Here is a 12,287-nt window from a genome sequence, read left to right on the forward strand (position 1 = left end):
CATCCTCTCAGTAACAGAAAGAGGATTCTGAGCAGAACCCATCTAGCTTAGCAAATATAGTCTCTGATCTATCTAAGGCCACTCTCAGTTTCATGAATGAAACAAGGTCCTCCATCAGAAACTTGGAGGTACAAGTGGGTCAGCTGAGTAAAAGGGTTACTAAAACTCCTCCTAGCACTCTCCCAAGCAATACAGAAGAGAATCCCAAAAGGGAGTGCAAGGCCATAACCGTGACCAACATGGCCAAACCTGGAGAGAGTGAAAAGGTAGTGATTCCCAGTGAGGAAGACCTCAGGGAACGTTCACTGGCCATTAAGGAGTACCCCAATGAGGAACCAAAGGAATCTGAGGCTCATACAGAGACCATAGAGATTCCATTGAACTTTCTTTTACCATTCATGAGCTCTGATGACTATTCATCTTCTGAAGAAGATGAAGACATTGCTGAAAGGCAAGTTGCCCAGTATTTAGGAGCAATCATGAAGCTGAATGCCAGGCTATTTGGTAATGAGACTTGGGAGGATGAATCTCCATCGCTAATTAATGAACTGAATACCTAGGTTTAGCACACTTTACCTCAAAAGAAACAGGATCCTGGTAAATTCTTAATACCCTGTACCATAGGCACCATGACCTTTGAGAAGGCTCTGTGTGACCTAGGGTCAGGTATTAACCTCATGCCACTCTCTGTAATGGAGAAACTAGGAATCTTTGAGGTACAAGCTGCAAGAATCTCACTAGAGATGGTAGACAAATCAATGAAACAAGCTTATGGACTAGTGGAGGACGTGCTAGTGAAGGTTGAAGGCCTTTACATCCCTGCTGATTTCATAATTCTAGACACTAGAAAAGATGAAGATGAATCCATCATCCTTGGCAGACCTTTCCTAGCCACAGCAAAAGCTATGATTGATGTTGACAAAGGAGAGTTGGTCCTTAAATTGAATGAGGACTACATTTTATTCAAGACGCAAGGTTCTCCTTCTGTACACATGGAGAAGAAGCATGAAAAGCTTCTCTCAATACAGAGTAAAACAAAACCCCCACATTCAAACTCTAAGTTTGGTGTTGGGAGGCCACAACCAAACTCAAAGTTTAGTGTTGAGAGGCCACAACCATGCTCTGATTATCTGTGAGGCTGCATGAGAGCCCATTGTCAAGCTATTGACATTAAAGAAGCGCTTATTGGGAGGCAACCCAAATTTTTTATTTATCTATGATAAATTTCCATTTTCCAATATTATTTCATGTTTTCTTTAGGATTGATGATCATGTTGAGTCACAAAAACAACTGCAATAATCAAAGCAAATTCAAAAATAGCATTAAAAATAGCACACCCTGGAGGAAGAACTTCTGGCATTTAAATTCCAGTAAGGGTAGCAGGATGGGCGTTAAACGCCCATTCTGGCACCAATCTGGGCGTTTAATGCCAGAAAGAAGCTCCAGACTGGCGTTTAACGCCAGAAACAGGCTACAGCTTGGCGTTAAACGCCAGAAAAGGTATAAAAGCTGGCATTTAATGCCAGAAACAGGCAGCAGTCTGGCGTTAAACGCCAGAATTGCACTCTAAGGGCATTTTAGCATGCCTAAATAGAGCAGTGATGAGAAGTTCTTGACCCCTCAGGATCTGTGGACCCCACAGGATCCCCACCAACCTCAACTCATTCTTTCTCTCTCTCACACACCTTTTCATAACACTCTTTCCCAAATACCCTTCACCAATCACCTCCATATCTCTTCCTCAAAAACCCCACCTACCTCCAAAAATTCAAAATTTTTTCCCTCCCAAACCCAACCCAAAATATACGAAACCAACCCTCCTCCCACTCCTATATAAATCCCTCATCCCTCCTTCAATTTCACACATCACAAACACCTTATACCCCCTTAGCCAAATTCACTATCTCCCTCCATCTCCTCCATTTTTATTCTTCTCCCCCTTCTTTCTTTCTTCTTTTGCTCGAGGACGAGCAAATCTTTTAAGTTTGGTATGGTAAAAGTATTGCTTTTTGTTTTTTCATAACCATTTATGGCACCTAAGGCTGGAGAACCCTCTAGAAAGAGGAAAGGGAAGGCAAAAGCTTCCACCTCCGAGTCATGAGAGATGGAGAGATTCATCTCAAAGGTCAATCAAGACAACTTCTATAAAGTTGTGGCCAAGAAAAAGGTGATCCCTGAGGTCCCTTTCATGCTCAAAAGGAATGAGTATCCGGAGATCCGACATGAGATCCGAAGAAGAGGTTGGGAAGTTCTCACCAACCTCATTCAACAAGTCAAAATCTTAATGGTTCAAGAGTTCTATGCAAATGCATGGATCACTAGGAACCATGATCAAAGTATGAACCCGAATCCAAAGAATTGGCTTACAATGGTTCGGGAAAAATACTTAGATTTCAGTCCGGAAAATGTAAGGTTGGCGTTCAACTTGCCAATGATGCAAGAAAATGCACGCTCCTACACTAGAAGGGTCAACTTTGATCAAAGGTTGGACTAAGTCCTCATGGACATATGTGTAGAAGGAGCTCAATGGAAAAGAGACTCAAGAGGCAAGCCGGTTCAATTGAGAAGACCGGACCTTAAGCCTGTGGCTAGAGGATGGTTGGAGTTCATCCAACACTCCATCATTCCTACTAGCAACCGATCCGAGGTAACTGTGGATCGGGCCATCATGATCCATAGTATCATGATTGGGGAGGAAGTGAAAGTTCATGAGATCATACCTCTAGAATTCTACAAGGTGGCTGACAAGTCCTCCACTTTGGCAAGGTTAGCCTTTCCTCATCTCATTTGTCACCTATGCAATGTAGCTGGAATTGTCATAGAGGAAGATATCCTCATTGAAGAGGACAAGCCCATCACTAAAAAGAGGATGGAACAAATAAGAGAGCCCACCCATGGACCTCAACAAGAGCATGAGGAAGTTTCTCATCAAGAAATCCCTAAGATACATCAAGGGATGCATTTTTCTCCACACAACTATTGGGAGCAACTCAACACCTCTTTGGAAGGCTTAAGTTACAACATGGACCAACTAAGGGTGGAGCACCAAGAGCACTCCATTATTCTCCATGAAATTAGAGAGGATCAAATAGCCATGAGGGAAGAACAACAAAGGCAAGGAAGAGACATAGAGGAGCTCAGGCGTTCCATTGGATCTTCAAGAGGAAGAACTAAACGCCATCACTAAGGTGGACCCGTTCTTTAATTTCCTTGTTCTTATTTTTTTGTTTTTTGATTTTAGGCTTTATGTGTTATCTATGTTTGTGTCTTCATTACATGATCATTAGTGTCTAGTGTCTATGTCTTAAAGCTATGAATAATTTCATGAATCCTTCACCTCTCTTAAATAAAAAATGTGCCTAATTATAAAAGAACAAGAAGTACTTGAATTTTAAATTTTATCTTGAAATTAGTTTAATTATTTTGATGTGGTGGCAATACTTTTTATTTTCTGAATGAATGTTAAAATTGTTGGCTCTTGAAAGAATGATGAACAAAGAGAAATGTTATTGATAATCTGAAAAATTATGAAATTGATTCTTGAAGAAAGAAAAAGCAGTGAAAAAGAAAAAAAAAAGCAGCAAAAAAAGAGAGAAAGAAAGAAAAAGAAAAAACAAGCAGAAAAAGACAATTGCCCTTTAAACCAAAAGGCAAGGGTAAAGAGGATCCAAGGGTTTGAGAATTAATGGATAAGGAGGGCCCAAAGGAATAAAATCCTAGCCTAAGTGGCTAAATCAAGCTGTCCCTAACCATGTGCTTGTGGCATGAAGGTCCAAGTGAAAAGCTTGAGACTGAGTAGTTAAAGTTGTGATCCGAAGCAAAAGAGTGTGCTTAAGAACTCTGGACACCTCTAATTGGGGACTTTAGCAAAGCTAAGTCACAATCTGAAAAGGTTCACCCAGTTATGTGTCTGTGGCATTTATGTATCCGGTGGTAATACTGGAAAACAAAGTGCTTAGGGCCACGGCCAAGACTCATAAAGTAGCTGTGTTCAAGAATCAACATACTGAACTAGGAGAATCAATAACACTATCTAAAATTCTGAGTTCCTATAGATGCCAATCATTCTGAATTTCAAAGGATAAAGTGGGATGCCAAAACTGTTCAGAAGCAAAAAGCTACTAGCCCCGCTCATCTAATTGGGACTAAGTTTCATTGATATTGTGAGATTCATTGTATATTCTCTTCTTTTTATTCTATTTTGTTTTCAGTTGCTTGGGAACAAGCAACAATTTATGTTTGGTGTTGTGATGAGCGGATAATTTATACGCTTTTTGGCATTGTTTTTAGGTAATTTTTAGTATGATTTAGTTAGTTTTTAGTAAATAATTATTAGTTTTTAAGAAAATTCACATTTCTGGACTTTACTATGAGTTTGTGTGTTTTTCTGTGATTTCAGGTATTTTCTGGCTGAAATTGAGGGACCTGAGCAAAAATCTGATTCAGAGGCTAAAAAAGGACTGCAGATGCTATTGGATTCTGACCTCCCTGCACTCGAAATAGATTTTCTGGAGCAATAGAAGCTCAATTGGCGCACTCTTAACTGTGTTAGAAAGTAGACATCCTGGGCTTTCCAGCAATATATAATAGTCCATACTTTGCCTGAGTTTTGAGGACGCAAACTGGCGTTCAAATGCCAACTTCCTGCCCTATTCTGGCGTTAAACGCCAGAAATAGGATAAAAGCTGGAGTTAAACCACCAAACTGGCATAAAAGCTGGAGTTTAACTCCAAGAAAAGTTTCTACACACGAAAGCTTCAATTCTCAGCCCAAGCACACTCCAAGTGGGCCCGGAAGTGAATTTCTGCATCATTTACGTATTTTTGTAATCCTAGTTACTAGCTCTCTATAAATTGGACCTTTTACTAGTGTATATCAAATCTTTTGGACCATTGTTCACGTTTTGGAAGGCTGGCCATTCGGCCATGCCTACCCTATTTTCACTTATGTATTTTCAACGGTGGAGTTTCTACACCTCATAGATTAAGGTGTGGAGCTCTGCTGTTCCTCGAGTATTAATGCAAAGTACTATTGTTCTTCTATTCAATTCAAGCTTATTCTTATTCCAAGATATTCATTTGCACACAAGAACATGATGAATGTGATGATCAAGTGACACTCATCACCATTCTCACTTATGAATGCATGCCTGACAAACACTTCCGTTCTACATGAAAATAAGCTTGAATGCATATCTCTTGGGTCTCTAATCAACGATTCACATTGTTTCCCCTCTGACAATAGGGCATCTGAATCCGATATTAGAATCTTTGTGGTATATGCTAGAATCAATTGGCAGCATTCCTGAGATCCAGAAAGTCTAAACCTTGTCTGCGGTATTCCGAGTAGGATCTGGGAAGGGATGATTGTGATGAGCTTCAAACTCATAACTATTGGGCGTAGTGACAGACGCAAAAGGATCATTGGATCCTATTCCAACACAAGTGAGAACCAACAGCTGATTAGCCATGCGGTAGCTGTGCCTAGTATTTTTCATCATGGATGAGAAATCCGACAGTTGATTAGCCGTACAGAAATCGTAGAGGACCATTTTCACTGAGAGGATGGGAGGTAGCCATTGACAACAGTGATCCCCAACATACAGCTTGCCATGGAAAGGAATATGAATGATTGAATGAAGACAGTAGGAAAGCAGAGATTCAGAAGGAATAATGCATCTCCATATGCTTATCTGAAATTCCCTCCAATGAATTACATAAGTATCTCTATCTTTATTTTATGTTTATTTATCTTTTAATTATCAAAACTCTATAACCATTTGAATCCGCCTGAATGAGATTTACAAGATGACTATAGCTTGCTTCAAGCCGACAATCTCCGTGGGATCGACCCTTACTCACGTAAGGTATTACTTGGACAACCCAGTGCACTTGCTGGTCAGCTGTGCAAAGTTGTGAAGAGACGTGTGAATCATGGTATTGTGCACCAAGTTTTTGGAGCCATGCCAAGGGATAACAATTTCGTGCACCAATGCTCCTCCTCCTGAGATAACCAAAATGGGTGATGACCTCGAACCGGATGGACCTTAAAGTACTTTGCTTTAAAACCATGGAACAAATGGTCGAACAAGTCAAAGATTGAACGATTTGGTTGAGCCCGAGAAGAAATATACCCCTTCCAAATTTTTCCCTCATTGCATGGGATGGTACACAGGAAGAAGAATCGAAAGACCTCAACCCAAGCCAGAATCTCTAAAAATTCACACACCAGCTCGAAGGTTCGTATAGCTGCCCAGCTATTTAGATATAGCTGAGATGGCACCATGGATACAAGATTAAAGAAGGCCATTATGAACTCAGAGAAGGGCAGCCGAATCCCCAACTTGGTAAACAAGGGTTCGTGCACCCATATCCAGCCGAAAACCTGTGGGGAGTCCAGATTTAGGTAGCACACCCTCTAATTCTCATCAGCGAGCACAAGCTCATACTATTGTTATGGCTTGCCTCCTCCCAACACAGCACCCTCATCCTAGAATTTCTGAAGGTCCCCTTCAACTAAAGGGGAGGGTGTACCCGACTGATAGGGAAAAATTGATGGTTTAGAATTTCACAATAAATTCTCGTTGCAAGTATAGTTTCTAAACCAATAAACAATCCTCTCATACAAAAATTTAGTTGTCACAAGTAACAAACCCCAATAAAATAACCGAAGTATTCAAACCTCGGGTCTTTCTCCCTAGGAATTGCAATAAGATGTTCTTGTGATTGGCTATGAAGTATATTTTGGGATTTTTGTGGTAAGAGACAAGAAATGTAAATGGAAAAGGAAATGAACTAACAATTGAGAAAGTTCTTGGCAAGGTATAAGAATTAGAAATCCTATCCTAATTATCATCTTCAAGTGTGACAAGAAGAATTGTCCATTGCTCCACTTAGTTAACCTATAACTATGAAGGAAAGTCAAGTGGATATCAACTTGAGACCACAAGTCCTAGTCTAATCATGATGAAAGACTAGCTTTAGTAATAATTCAAGTCAAATAGCAACTTCCAATTATCAATCAACAAGAGAGTTTGAAAATTCAAGTGTCTCCAATTACTCAACCTAGGCCAAGAGAAGAAAAACCTAACTCATAACTAGAAGAAGTATTTCATCAAACACATAAAAGACAATAAAGGTAAACATCATACATTACAAGAATTAAAGGAATTACAACTAATCAAGGTAAAAGATCAACAATAGGAAACTAAAATAAGCATTAGAAGACATGAAAACTATAAATTGCATTGAATGGAAATGTAGATCTACAAAAGAATTCATAAACTACAACTAAAAATACAAGAGAATTACAAGAGGAGTAGAATGCTACAACTACAAGAGAATAATTAAAGATGAAAAAGAAAAATTAAAGCAAAAGAGAAGAAGTAGAAGAAGTAGATCTAGATCTAAACCTAATCCTAATTCTAGAGAGAAGAGAGAGCTTCTCTCTTTAGAAACTAACTAAAGCATGATGAAAACTAAACTCTACCTAATTCTAAACTACCTAATGACTAAGTGACTCATGCCCCTTTAATCCATGGGTTAAATAGCATCAGAAATGAGTTGGATTGGGCCCAAAATGCTTCAAAAATCGCTGGCCACGAGTTGCCTTTAGTGAGTCACGTGTTGCTTCCCATGCGTACACATACATCACGCGTATGTATCCTTAAATGCCAGGAAACTATGGCAAAACGTATATCATTTTAAATCCCCAGATGTTAGCTTTCCATTGCAACTAGAACCGCCTCATTTGGACCTCTGTAGCTCAAGTTATGATCAATTAAGTGCGAAGAGGTCAGGATTTACAGCTTTGCGATTCCTTTATTTCTTCATGAGTTCTCCATTTCTACATGCTTTTTCTTCATTCTCTCAATCCAATCTTCGCCTCCTAAATCTGAAATCACTTATCAAACATATCAAGGCATTTAATGGAATCAAGGTGAATTAATTTAGATATTTTAAGACCTAAAAAACATGTAAAAACTCTTAAGCACAATTAAAGGATAATTTACAAAACTATGCTATTTTAGTGAATAAATGGGAGAAAAGTTGACAAAACCCTCTAAATTCAACACAAGATAAACCCTAAAAATGGGGTTTATCAACCTCCCTACACTTAAACCATAGCATGTCCTCATGCTAAACCAAGAAGGAAACAAGGGCTATGACATTTATTCAATGCAACCTATCTATATGCATCCTATCTAAATGAATGCAACTAAATGCAAAAATGATTCTACCTACTTGGTTAAAAGTAAATCAATCTCCAAGACATACATGAACAAGTAGGGCCAAGTAGTATGATGATTCATGAATCCTACCAATTCAAATATCAAAATGAAGTACAAATAGACTTGCAAGAAGAAAGCTCATGAAAGCCGGGAATCAAGGAATTGAGCATCGAACCCTCACCGGAAGTGTTTGCACTCTAGTCGCTCAAGCGTATGGGGTCGATTCTTCCAATTCTCCCCTAATCATGCTTTCCAAGATTTGTTTTTCATCTAACAATCAACAATTATTCAATGCATGCATAGATTCATCATGAGGTCTTCTCATAGATTGTAATGGGGCTAGGATCAAGGTAAAATTGTATATGGTTAAGTGGACTAGAATTTGAATCTTTGATCAACTTAAACTTCCCACCTAACCTATGGCAACCTATACAATTTAAGTGCTAACCTAACTACCCATTCTTCACTTTTTCACATACTCATGCATTTTCTTTTGATTACCACACATATGCATTGATCTTTATTAATCTTTACTTTGGTGGTCCCCTTTTATTGCTTTTCTTTTCTTTTTTTTCTTTTCTTTTTCTATATATATTTTTTATTCATATATACATTTTTTTCCTTTTTCTTTATCATTAATTTTTTTTTATTTTTCACAATAAAGTATATACGAAGGCATCAATGTATATGGTTTTAAATATAATTGATACATGAGCATGTACCCAATTCCCTAAATTCCCGATAGGAATACACAACGCCCTTTTATCCCAACCAATGTCTCAAGTTTCTCCACACTTGAATGATACTCACACTCACTAGCCTAAGCTAATCAAAGATCCAAATAAAGGACATTCATTATTTTTCGCTTTAAGGCTTGTAATGTGCTAAATTAAAGAACAAAGTGGGTTAATCATAGGCTCAAAGTTGGCTAACAATGGTAGGTAAAAGGTAGGCTATTTGGATAAGTAAGCTAAATGAAATGATGACCTCAATCATATAAATGCATGTATACATGGAATAATGGACATAAAGAATCAAACAAATCAAAGATCACAATCATAGAAAGAGAACAATTGCACACAAGAAGGGAAAATAATTGGTTATAAGATGTAACCACGCAATAGGCTCAAAACTCACAAGCTTGTGTTCTTAGCTCAGAAACCATGTTCCAAAATAAATTCTTTCAAGCAAGTTCAACAATTTTTTTTTCCAAATTGGTAGGGTGCCCTAAAAATAGTTTCTTGGAAAATCAATTATCACCCTAACCAAGTAGTCCTAATAAGAAGGAAGTGGTAAAATATGTATAAATTCTAACTAACATGCAACCTATCATGCAATGCAATAACTAATCTAACAAAGAAAATTAAAAATTGGTGTGGAAGAAGAAAATTATTTCCCATGGAGATTGGTCGGACGACCTCCCCACACTTGAAGATTGCACCGTCCTCGGTGCTTGCAAAGAAGAGCAAGGTGGACGGGTTGCTACAACTGATGAGCTTCCTCAAAGGATTGTGCAAGTGGACTTGTTTGTCGCCCCATTTAGAAGCTTTTCCTTTTCCTCTTTTGGTGGCCAACCTAAAAGGAAAGGAAAAGAAAGAAAAGTAAGCCTACAACACAGATAGCAAAGCAATAGAACATAGGCAAGGGCTAATGCCAAATACGAGTAAGGTTCTCACTACATGTTAGCTGTAACATATAGAAGAAAAAGCAATATAAGATAAGGCATATCAATAATACTTGATGCACGAGTAAAATCAAGGCATAAGTAAATGACATAAGGAGAACACTCCGAAGCATCAAGTTCAAGTAGGAATGAGTGGGTCATGAAAGACATGCAAGTTCATATCAATGCACGAAGGATGCAAGAGTCATCATAGGTTAAGCATTGATTTAAAAATTTTATCACCCAACAATATCAAACAAGTCAAGAAGCACCAAGACAATCTAAGAAATTCTCAACAATTGAGTAAGAGAATTCAACACCATTATTAAAATAGGAAACTTAGAAAGGAAAAGAAGAACAAGCTATAAGAACAAAATTAAAATGCAAAGAATAAAAGTATGCAAATGCAATAAACAAAAGAAAATGAAAGATGAGAAAAAAACTATTTTTTTTTTGTTTTTTTTTTTGGGAGGGAAAAGAATAAAGTAAAAAAGGAAGAGGAGAGAAGAGGAAAGGTAGAAAGAAAGAAGAAGGAAAGAAGAAAGAGAGAAGAAGAAAGAAGAAGAAAAGAGAAAAACAGGGTGCGAGGCGAGGCTTACGCGTGCGCATGGATTGGAGCAGGGACAAGCGATGCGTAAGCGTCACCCACGCGTACGTGTGTGTCTAGATTGTGCTATAGGCACACCTCCAGCACAATTCTCGCACAACTCTCGGGTTTTTGTACCAAGAGTTGCGGAAGTGCAATCGACGCGTACGCGTGGATTGACCTTTTTTTTTTTCAGAAATATAGAGAACAGCAATGGAGCACTCTCCTAACCTATAAACACTCTAAAACAACCAAAATTCAAATTTAACAAAAATCTTTAAGTTTTTGGAAAATTTTCATAGACAAAACAAACAAAACTTGCACTACAAGCAAAATACAATGCAAAAACAACTATTCTAATCAAAACATAAATCTAATAAGCAACCTAGCCTTCAAAGCAAAATATGCTAAAGTATAAAAATAAGAAAACTACCTAACAATGGCAACCCAATTCATTTATTGATTATATCTACAAGAGAATGGAAAGAGTTTACCATGGTGGGGTATCTCCCACCTAGCACTTTTATTTATTGTCCTTAAGTTGGACATTTGGGAGACTCCTCATCAAGGTGGCTTATGCTTGTACTCATCCTGGAATCTCCAAGGATCCTTGCTGCGCAAATGGTTGTCAAAAATTCTAACCGTCTTCACCAAACTTGGGTGGAGTTCCACCTAAGATATGAGGTCCCAAAGTTGGCCTTCATGCTGCGATCCGGGATCCTATATCTTATTTTCGGACCTGTCTTCAAGTTGATCATCATAATTCTTCCATCCGGATGGTTAACACATAGAATTCTCTTTAGCACCCCAAATTCTCCTCCTAAACCCACACAAAGTAGAATTCATCCAATCATGGTCCCTACGCCTTGAAGCTTCGACCTTAATGAGCGCAATATCAAACTTCCAACCACTACACAACTCCATTTTACTCTTAACTTCACAAAGAGCTCTAAGTTGCCCATCCGTTTCAATCAAACATATTCAAGGGGAATAATGAAGCTTACGGTTAAGAATTTTACCCACTTGAATGATATGTTGGATGGTGACTTAGGAAGGGGAACTTCCCCACACTTAGACAATGCGAGGTCTACTCCCATATGCTCTTTCTTGGCTATTTCCACCTCTTGACAACTTTATTCAACTCTTCCTTGCTTGTTGACTTTTTCCAAATCCTCTTCTTCATCAATCAATTCAAACTTTGGAGGTTGTGTGAAGTCTACTTCAACATCAACTTCATATTCATTGGAAGAGTCTTCAACAAGGTCATCAATGTTACTTGATGTGAAGTTGTCTTCAATAACTTCAGTTTCACACCCAATGGGAGAGGATTCAATTTTTGATAAGAAGTCATTGATGATTGAATCCATCTCTTGATGAACCTTTTCAAAGTCTTCAATTATGCTATGCTTCGGGGGTTGTTGAGACTCGCATGGTGGTTACGCATTTTCCAAATCTTCAACCACTTCTTCCTTTTCTTCAATGATCATAGGTTTCTCTAATTGTTCCAATACAAAACCCGAATCCTCCTTTTCCACCGGACTTTTCAATTTCTCCTTCATGCTTTACTCTTCTTTTGATCCTTCACATGTGGCTATGGAAGTACCTTGAGTGCTCAAGCATTGGTAGGCTAAAGTGTGAACTACCTTGGTCATGTTAGTCACAAACTCTAGTGTATTCCTTTGCATATCCGCTTGCCCTTGAAGTAGCAAAGTGAGAGAATCATCCAATGGGGCTTGGGATAGATAGGAGAGTTCATCATTTTGGAGAAAGGGTTCATAGTAGGAAGGTGGTTCTTCTTGGTATGGAT

Source organism: Arachis stenosperma, chromosome 7 (assembly GCF_014773155.1).
Source record: "Arachis stenosperma cultivar V10309 chromosome 7, arast.V10309.gnm1.PFL2, whole genome shotgun sequence".
Taxonomy (NCBI): Eukaryota; Viridiplantae; Streptophyta; class Magnoliopsida; order Fabales; family Fabaceae; genus Arachis; species Arachis stenosperma.